This window comes from Anas platyrhynchos, chromosome 7 (genome assembly GCF_047663525.1).
Source record: "Anas platyrhynchos isolate ZD024472 breed Pekin duck chromosome 7, IASCAAS_PekinDuck_T2T, whole genome shotgun sequence".
In the NCBI taxonomy this organism is placed as follows: domain Eukaryota; kingdom Metazoa; phylum Chordata; class Aves; order Anseriformes; family Anatidae; genus Anas; species Anas platyrhynchos.
This window is the reverse complement of record NC_092593.1, coordinates 14,299,028-14,324,441: the sequence shown is the minus strand read 5'-3', so window position 1 is coordinate 14,324,441 and position 25,414 is coordinate 14,299,028. Positions and strand designations below refer to the sequence as shown.

At 49.9% G+C, this 25,414-nt stretch overlaps 1 protein-coding gene across 9 annotated transcripts in view; it reads right to left on the bottom strand.

The window, feature by feature from the left end:
- The window catches only part of GLI2 (GLI family zinc finger 2), a 189,244-nt gene that overhangs the window by 68,926 nt on the left and 94,904 nt on the right, over nucleotides 1-25,414 (bottom strand). The window lies entirely within an intron of this gene.

Here is a 25,414-nt window from a genome sequence, read left to right as displayed (position 1 = left end):
GCAAACCAAACTCAACCTCCTAAGTGAGCACCTCGACACCCAGTCTGCACTCGGTGTTTCACTGCCACTTGCCTCCGTGAAAGGTAGCATCTCCCTGTCGAGTGGGACTGCACCATCCAAACCCCAAGTGCCAAGGCTTGGGCCACGTCTCTCGCTGATGCTGAGCAAACTCCCGCAGTGCCAAGCTCTTTTTCTATCGAAGACTTAAAATTCAGCCTTTTGCCTCCGTGACTCCAGCCGTCACGGAGCTACACCGACTCCATGCGACGAGGCTGCACTCCTCCTGGCTGCATCGCGTGAAGCCTGGGCGAAATCCCCGCGCGCGTCCTTCCCCACGTATCAGCCCGAGGATCTGCGGCTCCTGCCCCCATTGCAGCGCACAAAGCCCCGAGCGCGGCACAGGCACGTCAGCCGGGCTGCCGGGAGAGGTGAGAGACTACACAAAAACAAGCCTCCTGCCAACTCTGCTGAAAGGCGCTAGGCGAAGGTAGTCGGGGTGGAAAGTATTTCAGGCTCCGCAGCAGACTCGCTCTCCGTGCTCCGGCGCAGGGCTGGCACCGCGCACGACCTGATACACTGGGAGCATTTTTGCAGCTCGCCTGATGTCAGGACACAGAAGGGTAACTGTTAGCTGCTCCCCCCCTGCTGCTCCCCTCCCCTCCTTCCCCCAAAGCAGCTCAGGCAGAGAATAAACTTGCATCCTTCAGGATTTGCTTTGGCAGGAGAGGGATTCACCCTTTGCTCGTCCTGGGGAGGGACGATCCCTCGCACAAGGACACTTCGTTTTAAGAGGCAGCCAGTGTTTTTCCAGGTCAGAAGCGCAGCAGTCCCTGGTCTCACCAAACCCACGCTCAGTCCAAAGTGCTGCCCAGGCTGGCAGGCACCTGGAGCTGCTGCCCTCCTCCCCGGGGACCAGACACCTCTACCAGCCTGGGCTCCCTGCAGCACTCACCCCATAGCTATTCCATGAACATAAATCCAAAGGAGTAACTCTTCTGCGACCCTGCAGGCAACCTGCACAACCCAGCTGGCATCCCCATTGGTAAAGTTTTGCATCCTCCCCAAAACAGGGTGGCCACTCGTGGCAAGGTTTCAGCGGTACGGGGAGTCACATCATCATCCCTAGCCCTTCTGTGGACCAGTTTAACTCACTAGTAATGATGAAGCTGTTAACAGGCCGGATTCTGAATCTCTGAAAAACAAGACAGGTTACATCTTGTTCTGTAACTGCCTCCTGACAGTGAGTGATGGCTGAGCTAATATCAAAACTTTTAGTGCAAAACGAGTCTTTCCTTGTCACTCAGGAGAGCTGGGAATAGGAACACACGGGGTGCCTGTTGCTGGGCCTCCTTTCTGGGCTATCTGCTGCTACAAAAACGACACCTGAAAGGAATCCCTCACACCTCTCATTATTAATGGGAGAAAAAAATCCATTAATTTCCTGCCTCCCACAGGCACAGTTGGTTTGTTTTTAGCATTTCAGACTATTTGGATGGTGGCAGAGTCGGCAATTCCTCCTCTTTGGTGACCTCCCTCTGCATCGTCCCTCTTTTGGGGCTTCCCCTCTGCTCCCCTGCCTGGGAGCAGCAGCCAAGCCAATCGGTGGCTGGTGTTGCTCCTTTTTCTCCTCTTCCAGGTGCTTGGTCAGAAATAATGAATGGTTTTGTAGGCAATCAGCTACCGATTCATAACCGTCAGCCCGGCTCTGCTTCTCCTTCCCACCCCTCCTGAAGAGGACGGGGAGCTGGCAGCAGGACAGCAGCGCACGCCGCTAACAAAGATGGATGTTTTACACATAGGAGTTAAAAAGACAATTATATTCAATTACTTCAAGTAAGTCACGGTGATGTATTCCTGAATAGCCACGGGAAGGGCAATATGATGATTAGGGCAATGAATTTGCCAACTTTAATCTAATCAAGGCGATCTTTTGTTTAGCATTATCTGCTTTGCGGTGGCAGAGGATTTACCAAACCCAAGCAATCTTTGCAGATTTAACCCCAAAGCTGCCCAATTAGCGCTAATGATGATTGCTTTACACTGAGTGAGGAAGCTTTTAGCGGGAGGCCTGGCAAATGCCTTCCCCCAGGAAAAATCCAGGCCACGCTGCTGCGAGGAGGCACTGAGGGACATCTCCCAAGGTCCCGCAGCACTGGGACAACAGAAAAACTCCCACGGATGGAAGAGAAAAACCGGAGGAGAAATCAAAGCAGCACCCAAGGGGCAGGGCCGATGGAAAAACAGGGTGTTTTCTCACAGAAATAACATCGCTCCTCATTAAGGCTGTGGCACGCAGCTCCTGGGGTGAAGCACACGCCGGCGAGGCTGGGAGGCCCCACCTTGCCCCCAACTGCTCCTCCTGCAGGAATGCGTCTGCTCCGCCGCACCGCCCGATAAGGGGAAAGACGTCGCTACCTGTCCCCACTTGTCAGAACTGATTTTCTGGCCAAGGTTTATGAGCAAGACACGGACCTCCCACTGCTCTATTCTCATCCTTGCCTATTCAAAGGCCAGCCAACCCTCTGGCTTCAAAGGGAAGAGATATGAAGCAGAAATGTAGGTTTAAAGGGGATGTCCCTTTGCCGAAAATCCCAGGAATCGGGGAGGGAGGCATCAGAAACAGGCATTTTTTGAGGATGATGCAGGCTTTTGATTATCTCTGCAGATAAACCTGCACTTCAAGAGAAACACACACTGCACGTAGGGGTTTGTACAGCGAGCAAAGGAGCCGTTCTTACATCACCCACTGCAGCTGCTCTTTTTGAGCCCGAAAAGGAGAATTAGGAAGGGTCAAACAAACTTTTTCTATTCCAAATACTTCAAGCTTCACTTTATCACTTAAAAAAAGGCAGCAGAAGAAAAGAAATCAGACCCGTTACCACTGAATCAGGTTTCACTTGTGGTTCACTTTGATAAAAATAAGTTGGAAAGCCTCTCCAGTGAGAGGGGCAGAGCTGGAAACATGGAGTGGTCCCCAGTGGCAGGGACATACTCAGATGGGGGAAGCCCAAACATGCACTCCCTGCAACTCGTCTGCAACTGGGGTGCTGCAGCAAGACCAGGGCTTGGAGACAGCCCAGAAGCCCCCCACACACCCTCTGTGCCACCTGATGTGCTCAGGGCTCCTGGGGGTTTATCTAAAGCACGTGCATGCTGCCGAGCCATCAGGTGGGCTGAGACGTGGTTTTCCTACGGGTGTCCGGCAGCCTCCTCCCGGAACAAGCTCCTTTTGCCATCAGCATGGTCATTTCGCAATCAACAGGAGAAGTCATTTGTTGAAGAAAAAAAGTAAAAGATTGCTGTCAGAATAATTCAATACCTATCATGTTGTGTGTTTTTTTTTTTTTTTTCTTTTCTTTTTTTTCTAACAGATTTGCAAAGCCACCCATACTACAAAAGGGGAAAAACAAACAGCGGCCTCTTGAGATGCCTTTTGGCTTGATTTCCTATGATTATTATGATGCATGACACGGATTTCATAAGGGGATCACAAGCTGCCTTGCAAAGACTAACAAAACTCCTTAGGAAGACAAACAATGCTCACATGTGTTTTTTTCACTTGAGTAGGGCTGAAACAGAGTAAAGCAACATAACTTGCCCAAGCCTATACAGTCTAAACATGTAGCAGGTCCCAGAGCAAACCTCAACCACAGCAGGCAGAAACTGCAACTTTATCTGAAAAAGGCTTTGGAGCCCCGGGGGATTGGATTGGTTTGGATTAATGGCAGAAAAACTTCTCCAAACAACAGCTCACGCGATCCTGTCACTGCGGTGTCATTAGCAGCTTTGCGCCAACAGCTGACCCAGAAAAAATGAGACGGGGATGTGCCAGAAGATGCTGGTGAGCATCAGCAAGGGTTTACGCAGCAGCAGCAGTGCGGTGCTGGCTCAGCTCACCTCACTGTCACTGGCAGTGGTGGGATGCTGCTTAATGCGACACTGAAGCTTGTACTTCTTATTTTCCAGATTCTAGCTCCTTTGAAAAGGATAACAGGGAAACAACCACTACGAGCTTCTAAGACACAAGAAGAGGCACTTTTTAGTTTCCCCATCTCCGAAGCAAAGGCCCTTCTCACTGCCCGTATTTTCTCTTGGATATCAGAGTCTCTCTCTCCTCTCAAAGGTGAGGTTAAAGCTACAACAAACATGATGTGCCCTTCACTCACTCATTACCCAAAGCAGCCCAAAGCATCAAGCATTAGTTAAATCAGAGGTGGCATTCATTTTTAAAGCCCCCGACTTAAAGGGACGCATTTTGGCATCCAACAACTCTACACTGGCAAACGTCAGGTTTGTCCTGAAACATCACACAGTGAATTGTGCTTTGCTCCACAGCCTTAGTGCAAAGATCTTTCTCACTTCAGAGCTGCTGGGCTCCAGAGCGCCCAGTCATTGCATGGAGGCAGGGGAGCTGAACCCGTCTCTGGGTGCATGAGTGTGTGGGTGGCTCCTGGAGCCCCCGTGCCTGCCTCTGTGAGCGGCCTGGTGTTGTGCTTGGATTGCTGCCCCTCCAGCAAAGTGCTGCAGGGCCATAGGTGTCGGCGAGGGAGGTGTTTTTGTGTTCATGTGACGTCCCCAGAATAATGATCTCGCTGTTTAAGTGAGTTGAGCGAATGAATAAGCACAAGAAAAACATCTTTGCTGAAAGCACAGCCAAAGTTAATGCACCATTAATAATGGCCCGGGTGAATTATTGGAAGAGATAATAGGGCTGGGGTCAGGGAAGGTCTGAGACAAAGAACGGGGAAAATTGGGTCACAGAAACATGACAGAGCAGATCACACTGGTGCGCCTGTGGGATTCTCCTCGGATGAAGTCATGTACCGCCACGCCGAATATTAACTGCTCTGCAGGGACAGCCATTCCCACAGCCACCCCTCCGGGCGGCATGGGGAGGGGGCTGGGGCACACACAGGCAGCAGCCTCCTCTCAGCTCCACCAAGCCCCCGTCAGAGAGCTGAGCCTCAAACGCTATTTTGGTGCTTTGCAAAATACGCCGGGTGCGCACTTACCTCCAAAAGAGATAACTACATGGTTGCAAGTTACACCAACGTGCACATTTTCTAAGTGCAGAGGTGTGCCGGAGGGACAGCCACCCTCCCTGGATGGCAGCACCGTGGTCCCAGTGGAGCCATCTCAGGTGCTTCAGCAGCCTTCAAAACCCCAGTGTGAATCGGAGCAGCCGTGAGGCTGCAGCCTCTGCTCCAGCCTGCCTCCACGATGCTCAATTACTGACTAACCTCGCCGTGTCAAAATTTCCCCTCCTTAAAATGGAGATAATAATACCTCCCCACCTCAGAGGTTTGGTTAATGTTTATACAGCGCTTTAAAAATGATGTGGTAATTAAGTGCTCAGTATTATTATATCAACGTGTATAATGACTCCGGCAGACAGCACTATAAACAGGGCTGCACCGTGCATGCTTTTCTTTTGTTTGGCTTGTTAGCATTTGGTTTGGTTTTCATACAGCATACTTCAATTATTATCGGTTAATTATTACGTTGTTTTATTACCTGTTCAGTGGCTTTGACAAAAATAGAAGAGGAACTTCATGGGTAAAACCATGGCAAAGATTCATTCTGGCCTGCTACGAACATTAAGGGAAGGATAAATGGGAGGCGGGCTCCCACCAGCGCACCCAAGGGAGACCCCTCTCCCACCCTAGCTATTACAGACCGTTTTGAAGCACATCCAACCAGCTGTTCCCATCCAGCAGGAGCCAGAACCAGTTTTCTCTTCTTCTAACACGTGTAATGAGGAAAGACGGTGGCAGCCTGATTCATCAAACTATTTTTTTTCAGACAACACCTCAGGATGCTGGAGGAGGCAACGTGCTTAGTGTAAACATAGGTCACACACAGCAGAAGCCAAATTACCCATTAAGGTGAGAAACAAAGAGAAAAAAAAACAACTTCTACAGGACAAATACCTCTGGTGATGGTAACTACCTTGTAGGGGTAGTGGGAAGGGAGATGGGGAAGCGGCCGGGCTGGGATGCAGATATATGCCAAGCGTAAAAGAAATAATCAAAAATGTCTTACCCTTTTTCAGCTGCCAAACCGCACACATGCACACACAATAACAAGAAAAAAATAAACTCAAAACAACCATTATAGCAGAGACAGCTCAAAGCACCTGCAGGACAGAGTCAGTGTGACTTTACACTCAGAGAAACTGAGGCACGGCAAGGAGCAGACTACGGAAATGAGGACATGGGCTTTGGATGCCCATGGGGATGCAGTGCATACTTTATGCAGAATAAAGCACCTTCCTAGGTTTGCCTGCATAATAAAAGCTGTTATAAAAGCCATGAGACACAGCAAACCTCCCCCATGAGCCCCCAGGTGACCCCCAGAGCTGGCCAGCCCAGTGGCTCAGTCCCCACAAAATTTCTTCCCCAGCCCAAGAAGGAGGCAGAGTGCTTAAATGAACTGGGGCCTGAATGGAAGCAAGGTAGTCTTGCTCATCATAACGTTGGTCCCATCCTGAAGCTCCACACAGGGCTCCTCAGCTTCCTCCTCCGCGCCACGTGACCGTCATTAGGGACATTAAACCTGTCAGTCCTTTCCTGGGCACGAGAGCTGGAACAATTACAGTGAGGCTAAAAATGGCCTTTCCCTCTCCACGGAAAATTTAGATTAAAAATGTAAGAGTTCATTGACATTTTCTACAGAGAAGACGACTCTTACCATTAAGAAATCAAACCCTGAAATCCCTCAGCTGCTGTCTGCTGGCTCTGAAGCGCTGCCTGGGGGCTTGGCCCCCACAGGTCTGGGGGCAGACATCCCACTGCCACCTCCCTGCCAGGGGCAGCCCGGCTGCTGATGGTGGGGACACGAGGACACCAGGACCTCTGCAACGTCCCTGCACCGGAGCTGGTGGCTTCGCAGCACGCTTCACACGTGACCAAAGCTGTATGGTTTTGGAGTGCTTTCCTTCTCGGCAAGAAAACAGATTTTCTGCAGCCGGCAGACAACTCTGTGAAAGTAGTTTCAGACATTCAGGTAGGCATCTGTGAATAAAAGTGATGAATTATTTATTATTCTACAAGGATTCCTAGGGTCTTCGGGTTACTGCTACGTAGGAGCCATAAGGGGGTGAATCCGTATTTTTTAAATAAGGTGCAAGAAGGGCTCTCGGCAGCCAGGTTTGGCCGGGGAATCCCACAGCAGGGTGCCCAGGTCTGCCTGACACGGAGCGCGATAATTAGCGATGTCTCCAGAGCAGCATTGCTGCCACCAGCCGTCATCTGCAGCCCTAAATAGCCTGAGCCGGCGGGAGGCTGAAAAGCAGAGCCATTTTCCGTCAGAAAGCTTCTTCCAGAAACCTGCAGCTGCTGTCAGAAACAGCCCAAAAGAGAGCAGGGTGGTTTACGTGCTATTATACTCTAGAAAACAAGAAGAACGTGGAAGTGATGAACTTGGAGTGCTTTGACTTTTTTACAGTGACATCTGCCAACACGGGAAGTTTCTGAAACAGATCGCCGAGGACTTTCACTTCCTGGGAAATAAAAAAAAAAAGAAAAGAAAAAAAAAGAAAAAAACTTTTTCTGCTAAGCCAGCCTTGGATCCTTCCTTGGGACAAAACAAACCATCGGCAAAGTGACGGCACGTTTCTACCTCCGTGCTGATTTCCAGAGCTAGAGTTTCCCACTGGCACTGGCTCTCTGTGAGACGAATGAGGAGCTGCAGCTACTGAACAGCAGAAAACAAAACCGAGAAGGCCTAGTGCAGCTTATTAATTCCGCAGGTCTCGAGCTGCAAACGTTGAGAGTCTTGAAAATCACTTAATTGCCCAGCTCGTCATGCCAAGATGTATTTTGAGGACGCTGCCAATCTGACGGTTATTAACAAACAAGGCGGCCACAAGCCCTGACTGCACCAAGATCCCGGGTACTTCTCATGTGCCGCATCCCAACAGGAAGTACTTAATAAGAATAATAATATCCCGAAAGGCCAACCTACGGCAGTGCAATTAAAAAGCTTTTCTGTCTCACTTTGAGGGGGGAAAAAAAAATGAGGGGGAAATTAAAATCAGACAGGAAATTCCACTAGAACAAGCTGGCTTATGTCCTAATAACACAGGGCTGTGCCAACTCCTCCAGAAAGCAGAGGAGGGGAAAGAAAAAAAAAAAGAAAAAGAAAGAAAGAAAAAAAAAAAAGAAAAAAGCAGCCCTCTAGACTGACTTGGATCTGAAGCTACATTGTGGAGCAGCCGCGGCTGCAATTCTAAAGGGAGAAAGGCAGCAGCAGCAGCGAATAAAAGGCAGTTTGCTTTGCTAGCAAGTCGCAGTTTTATAATGTAACTCTTGTATTACAGCGCGGCCAACGCCGCTTTGTCGAGCAAACACGCGGCCCGGGAAGCTCGGAGGGCCAGATGGATCCTGGGGCTTGTTCTCCCAACAGCTGCCGCGGGAGAATGGAGGGAAGAACAAAACCACACCAAGCAGCTCGGAAGGCACCCCGGGGCGCGAGGGGCGGGCAGGCGGAGGGGCAGAGCAGCTGGTGGCTCGCTGGTGCCTGCCTGGACGGGGGCTGCGTGCGCTCCCGGCTGCGGGAGAAGAATCGGGATCTCAAGAGCATCTCTGCAAACATATGGGTCCCTCAAGAAAGATACATTTATAGAAGGAAGTGTGTCTGTGAGTTTAGGGGAGAAGTTTTCTCCACACGCCGTTATTATCCTGCCCGCTCGGCAGCCGGTAGCATCCTAATGCAGTAAGCGCCCGCACCTCCAGCTGATGCAGCAACTTCCAGAAATAAAAAATAAAAAAAAAGGGCCAAGGGGATTTGCCATCGCGTGCTGTGTGCTCTGGGACTAGGCCAATGAACGGCAAACTCTTTCAGCAGCATCTTCCCCCGTGCATGTCATATGAAGGCTCATTTCACAGCAGGAGCCGCATCCCTTAGAGCAGTTCGTGAGCGTAGCCGTGTTTCTCTGTATGACTCCGCTGCTGCTGTGGTTTGCATTTGAGCAAACCTTTCCTCGGCTCTCAAAAGTGCAACAGCTTCTGATCATCAGTAATATAAAAGGCTAAGCTGTAATTTGCTATTAGGTGGAGGCACTGTGGAGAAGGCACTAACGGGCATTTGTAAGCTGGAGGCAGCAGGAGCCCCAGAGGACTCCGATGCCCTCGGCTGCATCTGACACAACCAACCCCAGGATCTCTGCAGGGCGAGATGCAGAGGGATGGGGCCCAGCAGCCTCAGGCTGTTGCAACCACCCTGTCTGAGTACCGGGGGGCAAAAGTGGTCAATGAGAAGGGAGGGAGAGCGCAGTGCTCTCTGCATGACACTTTGCCTCTGACAGTGGGTCTAGCAGAGCCCTGACTGTGCGCCTTCCAGTCATGCAAATAAAAGCTTATTCACAAGCATCATCCCAAGCTGCATCTCTCGGAGCGGGACTACCGATGGGGATGTCTTTTAGCATCCAAACGGAGCCTGCCTCACGCCCCCAGCCACGCGTTCACACCCTTCCCCGGAGGTGGCACGGGTGCTCACACAGTCACACGCCTAGCCAGCTCAGGGAGTTCATCCAGTTGAAAACTAATCACCTGAAATTGTATTGCACGGGTTTTTGGCTGGATCTACTCCCTGAACCAGTTTTCCAGGAGATGGCTGGTGCGAGAATGAGCGAAGAAGGCTCTCAGGCTGCAGTCCAGCCACCACTTCCAGCCCCAGCTGCCACTGAGAGCAGCTCTTCTGACCTCCTTTGGCGACTCGTCCCCACATCAAGGCACTCTGTTATGGGGCCGGGCTGGTTCTGTGTAGCCACATGGCTGATCGGGCCCCACTAACCCAGCACGTCCCCTCCTGAAGTCAGCTGGGTGAGCTTCACGTCTGGCCCCAAGGTGCCTGTCCTGGGGACACAGCTGCCTCCAGCGCTGGTGAGACTGTGCTTATGAGAAGGTGACCTAAAACTAAACCACCGAGTCACAGAGTGGATGAGGTCAGAAGGGACCTCTGGAGGCCACCCCCTGCTCCAGCAGGGCCACCCTGAGCAGGGGGCCCAGCACCACATCCTGGTGCCTTCTGGAGATCTCCGAGGAGACTCCACCACCTCCCTGGGCAGCCTGTGCCAGTGCTCAGCCACCCACCCAGCACAGAAGTGCTGCCTGATGGTCAGATGGAGCCTCCTGCATGTCAGTTTGTGCCCACTGCCAGTTTGTGCCCACCGTACATCTCCCCACATCCATCGGGACGGATGGATTTGTCCAGGTGTGACAACGCACCGGGAGCTGTTGGCACAAGGAGCCGGCACAACTTGCAGGAGCTGGAAAGCAGCCTTAGAGAAGAAAAACTCCCAAGCACACGCTCAAAAGCCATGCAAGCGCAGGTGCCGGTGCCAGCAAGAGCGGGCATGCCAGCCTGCCCCGAGCACAGACCTACCTGAGCGGCCCCTGGCACCGTGGGGCTGCCTGCTGCCATCGCGGGGACACCCGTCCCTGTCACGCCACAAAGCCTGTCTCAATCTTTCGGGAGAAGGCTGTGCTTCAAATGCAGCGCTGGCATTTCTAGCCTCTCCGATCCAAACCACAGAAGCAAGTTTGCTTTCTTTATGCATATGCTCCTCCAGGCACTAAAACAAACTGAAATCAAACTGCTCCTATAGGCAATGGCTTGAAAAATTTCCCCTCTGTATGAAAGGTCTGTTTATATCGTTTGTAAAATCGAACACATCAAGCCTGGAAAAACCCCATATGGAGTCTGCTGCATGTTTTGACCGAAGTTCTTTCTGGAAATGGAAGCAAAGAAGCCTGCTTTCTGCTAGAGTCATGACAAAACCGCAGGGCTGGGTATTTTGCTTGCACTTACAGCCAGGTGATAAGCATCTCAGTGGCCTTCAGAGAAGAATTTTGGGAGGTTTCGTGCTCCCCGACATCAGTCCCCAAAGCACTCCCAGTCCATAAAGACCGAGCAGATAGTGCATGAGCTGGCTTTTAGCCACGCGCCCGGCAGCCCGCCGCTCTCAGCCAGGCGCGAGGGCTGAGGAGCAGGGGGGTGAGGAAGTTATCTGTTTTACCCAGCTGTGCTTTTGGTGCAGGCTAATAACGGCCATGTATCATCCTGCCTCGGCCTGCAAATTCTCCGACTGGTGTTAAAAATGGTCCCGGTGCAGTTTGCAGTGGATTCTCTGGGCAGCTCATGCAAAGTGCGGGTTGTTAGCATGCTGCTTGTGTAATGAGGGCGCTTAAGACGGGAAGGGGTCTCTGGAAGGTCCTGAAGAGTGATTGCAGTTCAGGAGACTCACCCACCTGGCAACACGCTGATTTATGGCCTGCTCAGTTAATAGCCCTGCTTAACACAGGAGTTTGTCGAGATTAAGTAATTGCCTGAAACAAAAAGTTTATTATCTTTAAGTCTCTGCTGATGAATGACTGGGTGTTGGAAGAATCATGTGAAAGATCATCTGTGATTCCCTCCCACTTTGGGGGGGGGGGAGGGGGAAGAAAAAGAGTAAGATTTTTGAAAACCAGATTTTCCAAAGGAGTTTGGAAGTTTGCAATTTACACTGAAACACGATCAGAGACATTTACAAGCAGAAGGGTTCACATATCAGCTGCCATCTAATAAATAGCTCAAGTAATAACATAGCTCTGTGATGCATTTTTCCCAAGAATTGCAAAATATTTTGTAAACCTTAATTAATACCACCCCTTGTGAGATAACCGATCCTGTCACACAGTAATAAGGTTAGGAATGAATCAAGATGCAAAGCCTGTTTCATTTTTATATATAACATAGTGGCCTTTCCCATCCTAGAAAAGTCTGGAAATTTTCCAGTCTAGAAAGCACCGCAAATAAGTGTGAAGTTAAAAGACGCCGCACACCAAATTCTGCTGCAATTACTACTCCTCTCTGTTTCCAGATGCTCAGCAAGGTTAAAAGGCTTGATGATGGTCACACACTTACGCTGCCCCATGAAGCTGAGCCCCAAAGTGTACCTTGGCTCCCCATTGCCTTTGCACCCCCAGATTTGCTCAGGGTTGGCCTGTGAGCACCGGCACGTGGCTGCAGGGTTGGGCCAGGAGGGGAGCAGGACTGGCAGAAGTCCCCGTCCCGAGAGCAGCCCCTCGTGGTGTTCCCACAGCCCCTGGTGCCAGCCCCGCTGTCCCTCCTCACATCACTTCGAAGCAATAAAAATGGAACTTGGCTGCAGCTTTCCCCAGCTCTTCTCATATTACCTTTTAATCCAAATACATATGGTTCAGGGAGCACTGAGAGGCTTGCATGAAAGGATGCACACTGAGAGAATGCAAACCCCCCCCAGAAAAAGAGGATGAGCTCTGCAAAGCTCCCTTGGCCCCAACATGCACACCCCCGCTCCCCAACATATTAATCAAGAGCCTGACGAGATTCCTTTTGAAATCCCCCAAAAGATTTCCGCAGACTTCAGTGGTGTTTGGATCAGGCTACAAATTCAGAATAAATCACAAACTGGCTACATCTGCCAAGTTTATTTCTTTCTTTTCCAGGTTTCAGAACAAATCCATTTTACTGCTGGGAAAAAGCAGAATGAAATAACCGACGAGTTCAAATATCCTGTATCACTCCCCATATTAATTCAGTCAGTGAATCTATCCCATAACTTTGGGAAGCGAAGCAGATTACTTTGGCCAGATCAAAACACAAAAACTGGACTGTTTCATTTATGTGCATTTCGTTATTTAATACAGCCTGCGCAAGCCTCTTTCTCTCAGGCTAAAAGTGACACTTTTGGGAACTAAAGTTAACCACAGACCTAAACTAAGCTAGGAGAAACCAAATGACATCTGCCCTGAGACAGCCTAATGATTACCACAGCCCCCCTCAAATCAAACAGTGAATTATTGCCATTTTCCTGGGTAGACAGGGAGCAATTTTGAAGAGGCGCTCTTATTCAAAACCTTCTAATCTTAAAGGATGTACAAAACCAAATTACTTCAAAACGTGGCCCCAATCAAAAGATTTTTGCAACAGCAGGATTGTTTTTAATGACACCAGGGATTCTGAAACAGGTCTCTGCAACCTCATTTTTGCATATATTGGGATGGTTTTATTAATTTGTGGCTAATTCATTTTTTAAGCTGTCTAGCACTGACAGCAAATTCCCCACTTGTAAAAGACCGTGTTTAACTCCCAAGTTTGCAGATTCGGCAGCACTTGCCTTTTTTTAATATTTGTCCTCAGTGAGTAGAAAAAGGAGCAGCTTCCCCACCTCTGATCAGAGCCTGACTGACGTCTGCTGATAGCTTCATGTTAGCTTGGTAGATCTGCAAGATGGGAAGCCTCCTCTGGCAAACAGCTGCAGATGTCTTTTCAGGTTTTATTTAGTTCATTCACTGTCTGCAAAAAGCAATGTTAGCACTGGTTTTGAGTTGGAAAGCCACTGCACAATGAATATGGCACCATGTTGGACTTTACTCTCATTTTCGGTCTTGTTCTAGCATAAAATCACCACAAAATCATGCAATGTAGCAATACCTGCAGAGGACAAGCAAGCCAGCCAGCTAGCCTGGCAGGAGAAGCTTGAGGAAGACTCTTGGATTTGCCCTCACCTGCTCCTTTGGGGCTCATTGCACCATTTCAGGATGAGAACTGCACAATTGCTTGTGTAGCCTTCTTGTTGGAAGAATCTGGAGTTGGGGTGGGTGGAGAGGCATCTCCACTTTGTTGGGCCCCTGAACTAGGATGACGGCACAAGTGGGCATATCGAGTTCCTCAGAAATGCAGCACTGGCAGATCAAAACACCTGCGAGCACCGTATCACTGACAGCGCACTTCTAACGTTGAAACAGGGACTGCTATCAGGCTGTTAGCACAGGCACTTTACTTTGAAGTATCTGCTGTAATTCTTGCATTTTCCCTCCTGACTCTGGTACTTGTTTGGCTCCAGTTATTTCTGTAATTTTCCTTCCTCATGTCCCAGGGCAAAACTCAGACTGTAATACACCCATGCAGAGCGCTGCGGGTATGTGCACCCTCTCTGTGTGCCCCGCTTTTATCAGGCATGGTATTTTCAAACAGGAATGCAGGTTTTCAACCCTGGTGATGTCAGATCTCGGATTTTCCCATGAGAAAATCCCTTACAGGTCCTCTGCCTTCAAGTGAGTCATTGCTGCTGCCCTGCTGAGGTTCCCGCACTCCCCTCTCCTGTGCAACCCGCCCGGTGCGGCAGGCGTGTTGGCATCTGCTAACAGGCTTCCTGGGCCATCACCTGGATGTGATCGGGGAGACAAAAGAGTAGCTGATGAATCCTGTTTACAGAGAAGTTGTGATCGACTTGCGTTTGCCTCCAGCCGTTGGGTTTGATGGCTCAAATACACCCTATGTGAGCACTCATCCTCTGAGCCCGTAGTATTCCTGTTTGAAGTCATTTTATAGGATGTAAGACCTCCAGAAAATCAGAGGTGATATTTTACTGCTTGTGAGTGTGGCTGCATTAGCAGGTGAGGAAGCAGCAGCCCTTAATCTCTGCATTCACATCACCACGTGTCACAGCACCTGCAGCATTGCACTGGGAGCAACCTTCAGCCTGCTTCGCCCATCCCGAGAGGGACAGGGTTTGGCACAGACCGGCTGTGTCCCTGGGACATGGGCACCCACAACTGGGGAGCACCCACTGGTGTACGCAGGCGAGCAGTTGAACTGCTGTGGTGCATGTCTCTGAGCATGTGAGCAAGTCTTTTCCCACTGCCAACCCCAATTTCAGAGCTCTTCATCTGTAGGCAAATACACCTGCGTGTGCATAAAAGGAGATGGGATCTGCACCGCAGATAAGGAAGACAAAGAAACCCCATTTCGTGAAGAGTCACTTTGTTTCTCGGGGCCTGAGTGTGCCAGATACACACCAACATGAAACCTCATTAGGGCTTTTGAGGGAGAGGAAGGGAAGAGAAGGCCTGGACAAACACACACTGCCATCATGCTGGTGGTCCAAGCCACAGCTGATGAAGGTGAAGGCACATCCAACCAGGCTGGTGGATTCCCAGCACCATCACGTCTCTCCAGAAATCAGCTGGCAGCACAAATCCTGCTGTATTCACTTTGAAAAAGATTGGGGGGAAGACGAGGAGGAAGAAATCGAGCTGGCGAAGCCAAGATGTGAAGGAAGGGCAAGACAAGCTGTTACGGAGACCCCTCTAAATTATTCACTGAACTACAATGACTGCAAATGGTTATTGCTATGTTTAATTATTTGCACACTTTCCTGTGAGACTTTCAGCTGGCCAGCAAGCAAATTTGTGGGCACAATTTTCTGGATTACTGGGTTTTCTCCATTTCTCAGGGTGCATTCTTGCCTTATCTTCTTTTGACTTGCTCTCATCTACGATCAACACAAGCCACATCCATAGCCAAAAAGAGTTGCCAAACGTAGCTTTGCCAGTACATGTAAGTGCTAATTATCATCATTACTAATCTGTTGGGACCACAGCTTCCAGCCGCCGTGTGCCGAGGAGGGACCTCTGCAGCATGACCCAATTCACGGGCATCCCAAACAGGCTCTCCTGGCAGGCACTGCGGGGTTGACATACGGCTGGGAAATACAGGCAGATTGGTCAACACGGTTCCTTCTGACTCAAATGGCTATGTGCTCATACAAAAGAAATCTGTTAATACTTGTGCAAATAAGGGACACTAACTGCTCCGTTGCCAAATATTGTTTTGTTGTCAAATCAGCATTCACCCTCAGCTACATGAAATTCTTTTTTCTAATCAGTGCCTGGTCTCAGGAAACCCTTAATTTATTAGCTGTAAACCTAGTTTTGTTACACTTACTTAAGCCCGGTAATACTGTACTTTGCAAACAGTTCCACCAGATTAATGGAGCTCCAGATGGGGCTGGATGGCAGATTTAGGCTTTTAAACAACAGCTTTCAGTTCAGGAAAGCAATGTTGTACACCCTCGCCTACACACCATGCAGTTACCCCTCTCCTTTCGCAGCCTGAACTTCTCAGCAGCGTGATGCACATGTCCCAGCCCTGTTCTGCAGGGCCAGGTCTCCATCCATCACACCAGGAGTGCCAGCCCTGCTCCAGCCCTGGTCAGAAATAACGGGATGCTCCGCTGCCCGCACCGCGACATGCTGGGAGCATCCCTGGGCTGCCGGGTGGGGAGAAGAGCACAGGGCAATCTGCTTTGGGAAAGGTCAGGACGGCTCCCCTGGCATCCTAAGTAAAGTTCTGTGACTTCAGCTCCCAGCGGAGACAAAACGTCCGTTTTTATCACCTCACCTCATGCTGGGTCTACAGGGAAGTGAAAGGCGAGCACAGCGCCTGCTAATATCTTTAACCACATTTACTGAAACCTTTTGACACCAAGGCTATTTTTATTAGCTAAGTGCACTGCGCCAGTATCAGAATGCAAGTTTTACTGCTTACAGCTCAGCCTTGCAAAAAGCCTTTTCCAGTCGCTGTCTGTGGCAACGATAAGCCGTAACGAGGCCCTGGTACCTCCTAGCACAGCCTGGCACTTGGAGCAGCTGCAGGCATCCCCCCCATTGCTCCCCTCCCCTGCAGAGCTGCCCACGCTACACCTCAGGTCCAGAGCCAGAGACGTGCCTTTCTGTTTAATAAACCTGGACACATTTCCTTTCCAAGCCCTGCCTCAGTTTCCCCAGTAGCAAAACAGAGAAAAAAAGTTGCCCTTAGTTTTACAAAAAATCATTCAGCAACTGTAATAATGCCTGCAAAGTGCTTAAAACAAAGCTTTGACAGAAACGCAGGCACGCATACGTAAAACTCTTAAATTTTAATTTTTGTTTCGTAATTACATGGGATTCCCTACTTGCCTATTCTTCTTGCCTGGAACTGCTGGCTCTTACAACCCAGTAAACTGCATCCCACGTGAGTAACAGTAGTTGACAGCGATACAATCTTAGAGCCTAACACCCTCGGAGCATCGCATGCAACACCAATATTGAGAAACCGGGAACCCGAACAGATGCAGTCAGACCGCTCGCGGTGGGAGTTCGGAGACAAATAATTCAACCTTTCATCACTCTCTAATCCCAGGAAAGATATCGAGGTTAAACTACTAAGAAAAACACGGGGAGCGTTAAGCAACTTGGAATTCACTTTGGAAAGGCGTAATTAGCCCGCTAGCGCTGGTCACCCATTTGAAGAAGTTGAACCCACAGCAATTTCTCCCTTCCCGAGAGGCATGGTCCGCGTAGACGCATTTGCCGCCTGCGGCCGCGGCATAGACTCCCTCGCTCTGTAATTGCTCCTTTATTGTGAGCTACCACGAAAGGCTCCAGGCGTTCCCCACGGACCTTGCCCTTGATCTGGGTTAAGATACTTTGACCTGTGATCCTTTATAATAAATGATATCCCTCAGTTAAAGAATGCTCCCTTCAACAATATGGGCCTGCCCTGAGGAAGTGGGAAAGGAATTTTCCTGCAAAGGCAGATTAAGGAAATTCCACGCAAATTTCATGCATTTTGAATAATCTTCTGAACCGTGACGAACCAGCTTCCCCTTGGAGAGATCCTGCTCCAAATTGCTGCGGGAGACAAATCTTGCTGATGCTTCCTTGGTGGCAAAGCACACTGTTTTTCTTGGACTCAGCATGTCGGACTGAGCACAGTGCTTGGTGCCGCTCATCCCTCAAGCAGGCAGAAAACACTGCCTGCCCTGCCTGTCCTCGTACACTCGTGTGCATCCCCTTCATCACAACGACTGTGGGTGGTCTCCTTTCGCACCTCCAGGTCCCTCCCCAGCTCCTTCCTTAGGGGATTCCCAGCTTGGAGGGTGCCAACACTCACCAGTGCCCTCACCAAGCCCCTTCTCCACCTCTCAGACATCATCACTGCTCTTGTGCACATCCCCACCACCCTTGGGCACCCAAAGGTATCCTCCCCCTGGCCATACACCAACTCTCACAGCACCCTTCCCTACATGTCCAGGCTATGCCTCCCCAGCACATCTGGGGCTCAGTCCTTGGGTTTTGGACCTTCAGCCAACATCCTTGCCAAGGTAAGGTCATCTCATGTTCTCTTTTTAACAGTGTCAAAATGAGAAGCAGCACAGGAACGTCATCAAATTTTACAATTTTTGTTTTCTGAAGAAAATTATAAATTTAAAGGGACATGGTTGTGTTGGCTGAACAAAAGCATTTTGTCCCTGAGTACTTCGAAGTGACAGGGAATCCTGTGAGACTGTAAAAGTTTTAAAACATTACTTTTTTTTTTTTTTTTTCACGGATCCTCCAGTTTATGCCTTCCTGAGCCTCATGCAAATATCAGATGAGAAAACTTAAAGATTTAAAAAAAAAAAAAAAGACTTAGGAGTCTTTTACATGCAGCAATGCTAATGAGACTGCAGCCACAAGGAGTGGAGGCAGAGGAGAACAGTGTTTTAGTGTATATGTCAGCCCTGGTGTGTGCTTTCAACAGAGGAAGCAAATAAAATATTTTGCCAGGCTGCTGAAACGGTATGACGGTAGGACAAACCCCTGCACAGCTTTACATACTGGAAAATAAAAAATGTAAGCAATTACCAATTGTCATTACTAAAGCTAAACTAGACGATATTCAGCGATGATGTTATTTTCCTAGCAATCAACTTGACAACGAACGATACAGGAAGGGGTATTTTGAAAAGGATGCCACTACCTTGTTCCAAGTAAGTCATGTATGATTTTGAGATCTGATTTCAATGGAAAAGTTTTGAAAAAGCATATTGCGGTTAAAGGCAAAGCCACCAACAGCACACTAGCAGCCTGACATAAAGTCTATTGAAATCAATGGGAGTCTTTCCACCGACTTCATTGGGTTTGGGATCAAATCCTCGAGGAGAATAAGCTATTCTGCAATATCCATTATTACGGAAGTCTTTGTCCTGGTAATTAGATGCCGGGAGAGCGCGGGGCGATTGTTGGGCGCGCTGATCACTCACCCATGGAGACCCGCGCTCAGCGCCTGCTTGGGTCCCGCTCAAAGAGGGGCTGCCGATTCCCACTGGCGCTCGCCCGTGCTCCCAGCCCCGCCGCCGCCAGGTAGACGGGAAGGAGAGGGCAGAGGTGAGGGCTAAGGCAGTAGAAACATGCTGAGTGCTTGCCCGAATTTCCCTGGCCCCTGCCCTCCCCTCTGAGCCCTCCATCTTCCCAAGAGCCATCACGCACGCAAAGCGTTTTCAGGGGAAATGCGGGTAGCGAGCGGGATGTGGGGCCTCACAAAGCTCCTCTGTACGGCCCGGGGCAGCGCGCCGAGCGTCATCGGGGCTGCTGACTACCCAGGGAGCACGCCTCCGTGTTTACATCTCATTTCTAAGGTTAAAACATACGGCTCCTTGGGGGATACGGCCGGGGGAGGGACTGCGAGTCCCCTGCAAGCAAAACACAAACAGAAAGGGCAAGCGATGCAAAAAGGACGCCCACCAAGAAGTGATATCTTTGGCTCGCTGTGAATATGGGACTCCACACCATTTGCAGCTGATGGAAAAGACTGCAGAGCTTGAATTCTCAGGGGCAATAGCAAATGGCGGTACAGAACCTGAAGGGTCCGGTTTCTATGATGTGTCCTACACCCATTCTTTGGGGAAAAACACTGAAGCAAACACCAAAAGATACCCCAACAAACCAACCCCTCTGAAAACCAACAACACCCTATCCTAGGTGGTAGGAACTCACCAGAAACCAAGCAACCCCCAGTCACTGAGCCCTTTTGAAAGCCACAAAGAGAAGCCATTTATCTCACAGGAGCGGATCACACCTCCTCCACCTTGCAGGTCTCTGCACAGTCTCTCTCTCCCCATAAAGGCGATGCAGGGGAACAAGGGGAGGGGAGGGGATCAGACTGGGTGGCCTGGCTCGCCTGCCGCAGAGAGGCCATTTCTCTCCTCGACTATTGAGGAGGCCTGGAGAGAGCCATTTCCTAGTTCAGGCACTTAAAAGCGAGGAGCCTCGTGTCCCGCAGACAGAGCTCAGCTCCAGTGATGAGGTTCAATGCAGAGTGAGCAGACCTGAGCTCATCAGTTTGAAAAAAAAAAAAGAAAAACAACCGAAGGAAATTCACTCGTTGTGTTTGGGATGAAGACAATATGGGTTGATAGCTCAGTCTCCTCCCATAAAAGACCTGCAAGCCGCCAAATAACTCTGATGGGTCTCAGGTTAAGGCAATGAAAGATGTTCCTTGGGCAGTGAAAGTGGAGTTGTGGTACTCCTCGCTGCGGGACCGGGCTCGCATTAAAACGACGTGCAGGTGAAGCAGCAAGAGGCTCCGCTTCATTCCTAGGTACCTGGGCAAAGCCGATGGCCTTAGAAGCACCCCTCACTCCAACCAAAAGCCGTTACCGTGCACCGCACCCCAGCTCTGCACCCATTTATCTCTCTGCCTTTGCCTGGCTTCAATGCCTGAGATACAAGGTCTCGCCTCCACCGCTCCCCATCTTGGGTGTCACAAGATTTAGGAAGAGAGGCTGGAAGCAGCCTACAAGAATGAATAATTAAATCAACTGGGCTGGCTGAGTCTGGATGAGCCTTGGCCATGTGGGTGCAGCCCCTGCCTCAGGCCTGGCGGGGAAGCGGAGGCCGGTGTCGAAGTGGGAGCGAACCCGCGCAGCCAAAATCGTGGCCTCCCTCCCTCCCTTCCTGCGCCGCGCCGACATTTTAGAGCTCTGCAAAAGCTATTTGCAGCGAGAGGCTTTCCTGTAAAACGTAAATGAGTACCAGCTGCCCGGACACACTACTAGCACAGCCTCCCTCCTCGGACGGGCTGTGATCTGAAAGGCCGCCTGCCTGGCGGGCCATGAGTGTCTGTCTGTCTGTCTGTCTGGTAGAGACACTTGGGAGCTGCCCCATGAAAAGGCAGCAGTGTTTTCCCGTTGAGGTGTCAGCTTGTAAGCAAAGTAAGTGCTTTTCACCCTCGGAGGAAAAAAAAGTCGCTTTTTATCATTGCTGATATTTATTTAAACAAGCCTCTGTCTACCAGGCCCGCTGTGTGTGACCCAGGAAGGACGGCTGGCTCTGCGCGACCGTCGCCGGCCCTGGGCTGTGCCCACCCGTGGCTGCGTCTCAAGCAGAGCGCTCCCACCCCGACGCCACGCTCAGCCCCCGCCAGCTGAAATATTTTTTTTTAAATTTACCTTGGAAATAATATTTCCTGGCAGCGTATTAATGCCCTTTTCAATGCTGAAAAGAAAATCCAAACAGCAGCACGCAAGCAGCAGCCAACTGCCTTAGCAATGAGCGCGGTACCTGCTTTGTACCTAAATATTCGTAACTTGCTAATACTGACATCAATACTCGGTTTTACTTCACCTTCATGTTTTATCTGTTTAAATATTTACCAGGCCTTCAACCCTAGAACATTGAGGCAGTGTCTTACTCTTCTTGCACCGACACAGCAGAGCAGATTTGTTTCTCTCACCACACATGGACAAACGCAAACACCAGATAGCACTGCTTGCTCCTGCTGTTCCCCAGACTTCAGTAACCACAGCACAGGGGGACACTGGGATTTCACACCTCCCCATAGGGGCCAAGTGTGAGCTGTGCCACAGGACAGCACCCCAGATAACAACAGCTCTGGCACAGTTGTGCAAAAGACTGTGAAAAGGGCAATGCTGACATGCTGGCTTCACAGCTGGCAGAATTTGCCTGTGGAGAGTTTTAACACCTGAAATTATCTGCAGGTGCCTCGTGGTGTCCTGTCCACTGCCTGGCCAGCTGCCAGCCCCACAGGGCTGCTGCCATCCCGGGGGGCAGAGACCTCTGCGCCCGTCCCATTCCTGCCCTCCAACCACCGTGAACTTGAGGCATCAGGAATGCTAATCGCTGCTCGGCTGAACATTTCCCCGTAATAACCTTTAATGACTCTGTAATTACTCTTTAAACCATTGACTTTGCAATCATTTTTTAATTCCCCTTTGCCACATCGCTCCCTGTGCTACCAAGCTGGAAGCTGAACTGTAAGTGAATATTAGCCCGCGAAGGCGAGGGTTGCGCTGCTAATGCAGGCGCTTTGAAAGAGTTGGGAGGGCGGGGGGGAGGGTAGGGCGGAAACAAAAAGCACAGCAAGATTTTCCCCAAATTGGTTTCCCTCAAAACAAAGCCCTACCACTCTGCTAAGCCGCTTTAGGGAGCATTTGGAAGAAGCTGGGCTCCCTTGGTGACTTGCTCCGCTCACTCTGCAAATAGAGTCCCGCGCTGCAAGTGCCGACTTCCAGTTGAAACAAATATTAGAAGCTACGTGGTAATAATTCAGGGCGAAGGCAAGCCCCTCGATGAATGAACCCAGCCGAATGCGCCCCATTGGAAAGCCGTATTTCATCGGGGGGATACAGAAGCAGTAAAAGAAACTTGAGTGTCCAGGACTCAGCGTGAAGCCAGCACAAAGCAGGCAGGGAAGGGCAGTTTCTTTTCAAGCCTTCACCCCCAGGAACAATGGCCCTATTGCAGCCACCCTTTGCTTTTCTTCCCGCGATTAACATGCAGCCCATGCGGGAAGAATGGGAATTTATTCCGCAGTTAAGATTCCAGAGGTGCTATCGGGTCAGGTGGCTAATCGTTAAATCAAACTGCTGTCATCTTCATTCAGGGCCTGTCACCCGGGGCCGCGTTATTACTTGGGTTTATGCAAAATAAACAGCTTTGCTAAACATTCCTCTAAAAGGGGGTCAAATAAAGAAGGGAAGGAGGAGATACACCAACAGCACCAAGCAGATCCCGCATCCCCGCCACCCCCGCTCTGTCCTGGGCTGATTAGATGGGGATGGGGGAAGGAAGGGTTTCATCGAGTTTTTACGCCTTTGTTTTTATCAGCAGGCTGTTTTTTTCTTTTATAATTCCACTCAAGGCTCCTTAGTGAGTACTGTTAACTTATTCTTGTCTGGGTCTGGCTAATTCAGTTTCTTTCTTGAACTACATAGACTTACAATTCTGTATTTTCTATAGGTGAACTCAGCCATAAGAAATCTCTTATAACTCCTCCATAAAAGACAATCTCTCAGAGGCTTCCTTCAAGACACATATAGAGATGCTTAACACAAGGCGCTCAGAAGGAATGTTAATTGCGGTGTGGCACACACGCATTTTTGGATCAGCGGGTTAGGAAAGCCTGGGCTTGCTGCTCTGACAGGTAGCGAAGGAGAGAAGGGCTGCTGAAGTGTTCCCGACTGCGAGTGGACTGGGGTCCTTGCGAGGGAATATATGTGCTGATGGGTGTGTGGGGTCAGAGAGAAAACTGGGATTTTGCAACAGGAACAGAAACGGCATCTCCCCCATCTCCCTGGCATCTCCCATCTTCCTGGCATCATTTTCTTTCCAGGCTGGTCTCAAAAAGCCCATTTTCAAGGATATTCAATGCACAGATCCAAATAGTGGCTGGCTCATCCTAGTCCCTCCTGCCATGAGCAGCACATCAAGGACCCTTCACAAACCATCCAAGCACTGCACTCCCGCGATGCACAGGACAGACTGGTGTGCCCAGCAGCCCGACTTCCCTAAAACACTGGGCACAATGTACAGCTGGGGCTGGTGAGAGCAGAAATACCGTCCTCTGTATCGGTCCAACTGCACAGAATGAGGCCCGTTTAAAGCAGAATGATACCCACTGAAAGTGCAGCTGTCTGCTGCTCCAGTTCCTCCACACTAGCAGCAGTCAAAAAAAAAAAAAAAAAAAAAAAAAAAAAGAAAGAAAAAGGAAAAACAACACACCAACCAACCACGAACAAAAAAACCCACCCTCATGATTAACATTCATCTGCTTTGAAAGAAACTTTTAAAAATGTGTTTTTGTTCTCTGCGGCTTGTCGATCCCAGGCAAAAAGTCAAAACTGGGATTAAAACCAAGCGGCTGTAGCCAGGAGACTGTCACTTCTGGTTTCTCTTCCCTCAAGGATTAAAAAGTTACTTTTAATTAATGTTGTTTCAAGATGTCAAGCCGGGTGCTGCTGCCCCCAGCGCTGTCTCTGAAGGCGGGCGAGCAGCGCCAGCTCGCTCCAGCCCTCTGTGCTGTCGTAAGGGGCTGTCCCCGGGGCTGGGCATCGCTGCCCACACACACCCATGGGTCTGCCTAGGGTGGGGAAAACCCCAGCTTGGAAATGCACTCACTCAGCCCCAGACACCCGTGCACAGGTTGAGCATCCATTGCAAAAATATTTTCATTGCCTCAGCTCCCCAGAGAGATGCATTGATCCTTGCCGAGCGCTGAAAGCCTGTTTCATGTATGAAGAAATCCCCTCCTAGCCCAAACATCAAAACATCTGAGTGTGAGTCCAGCTTTGCAGAATTATGCCGGGTTATTCCTGGACTATACACAAACTGGATGCTAAACACACACCGGGGCGTATGACTAACACATGTCGCTTCCTTCCTGCATGCTCTGGCAGCAAGTTCAATTGAAACAGGACTGTCTGAAAAATCCTGCCCCGAAAGGTCAGACACAGAGAGTGTCTCGGCCCTTCTGGAGTTTCACAGAGAATCTGGTATGAGGGAAAATTACGGCGAGCAAAAAGTGAAGCAGAAATGTGACCACAGCCCTGACCTCTGATTGAAAATGCCTCATTGCTAGCTCAACCACAGGCAGACAGACATGATTTAATCCAACTTTTTTACTCCTCTCGCTGCACAGAACTTGCTCGCTCTTTTGCTGCTCCTCGGGGGTATGAAACATTTTTTATCCACCCACGGTAGCCAAGGTACATACGCCACAACCACCAACTATGAATTTATTCAAGGTGTGCTTAGAACTTGGCCAATAAAACGCAAAGCGGTTTAAGGTGCCCTGGAACATTTTTACATCGCATGTCCGAGGAGTCGTACCTGTGCAGGCATTTGGAGAAGGGTACAAAGCCACACGTGCTGGGGAGTTCCCTAAACAAAGGCTCAGAAGAATTGGGAAGACCCGGACAGGGCTCCCCAGTCCCCCAGTAACTGGCGAGACGCAGCACAAAAGCTACCCCCAGCCCTCCCCACAAGTGACACGCTTGTGCTTAAGGCAGAAAACATGAATAAGCAGGTCACCTCTCACCTTAAAGCAGCCTCCCCAGCTGATGGAGAGGCAGCAAGAACAGTTACAGCAGCCAATTTCCCATCCTCCACCAGCGGGAGAGAAAGGGCTGAATCTCCCGAGTGCTCGGAAGAGGCGGCAGTGCAAGCAGCAGGCAGACAGCAGGGCTGAGAGGCACCAGCCTGAGCCTGGCAGCCTGGGATCAGAGGAGATTTGAGCACTCCGTGAGCAAAAGCCAGTGTAAAGTTTTTGCCATTGACAACTTTCCTAGTATTGTGTTTTTTTGTTTTTTTTTGTTTTTTTTTCTTCTCTATTTTTTTTTTCTCTATTTTGCAGGACTTGTTGCTTGTGAGAAATATACTGTATGGATTATCTCCCATATAAGCCCATCCATTTGCAAGCAACTGAAAGCAGCCAGGAAGCAAATGATTACAATTAAAGCAATCAAGCAAGCAAGCCCCTTTGTCGCGCTGAGACAAGTGGC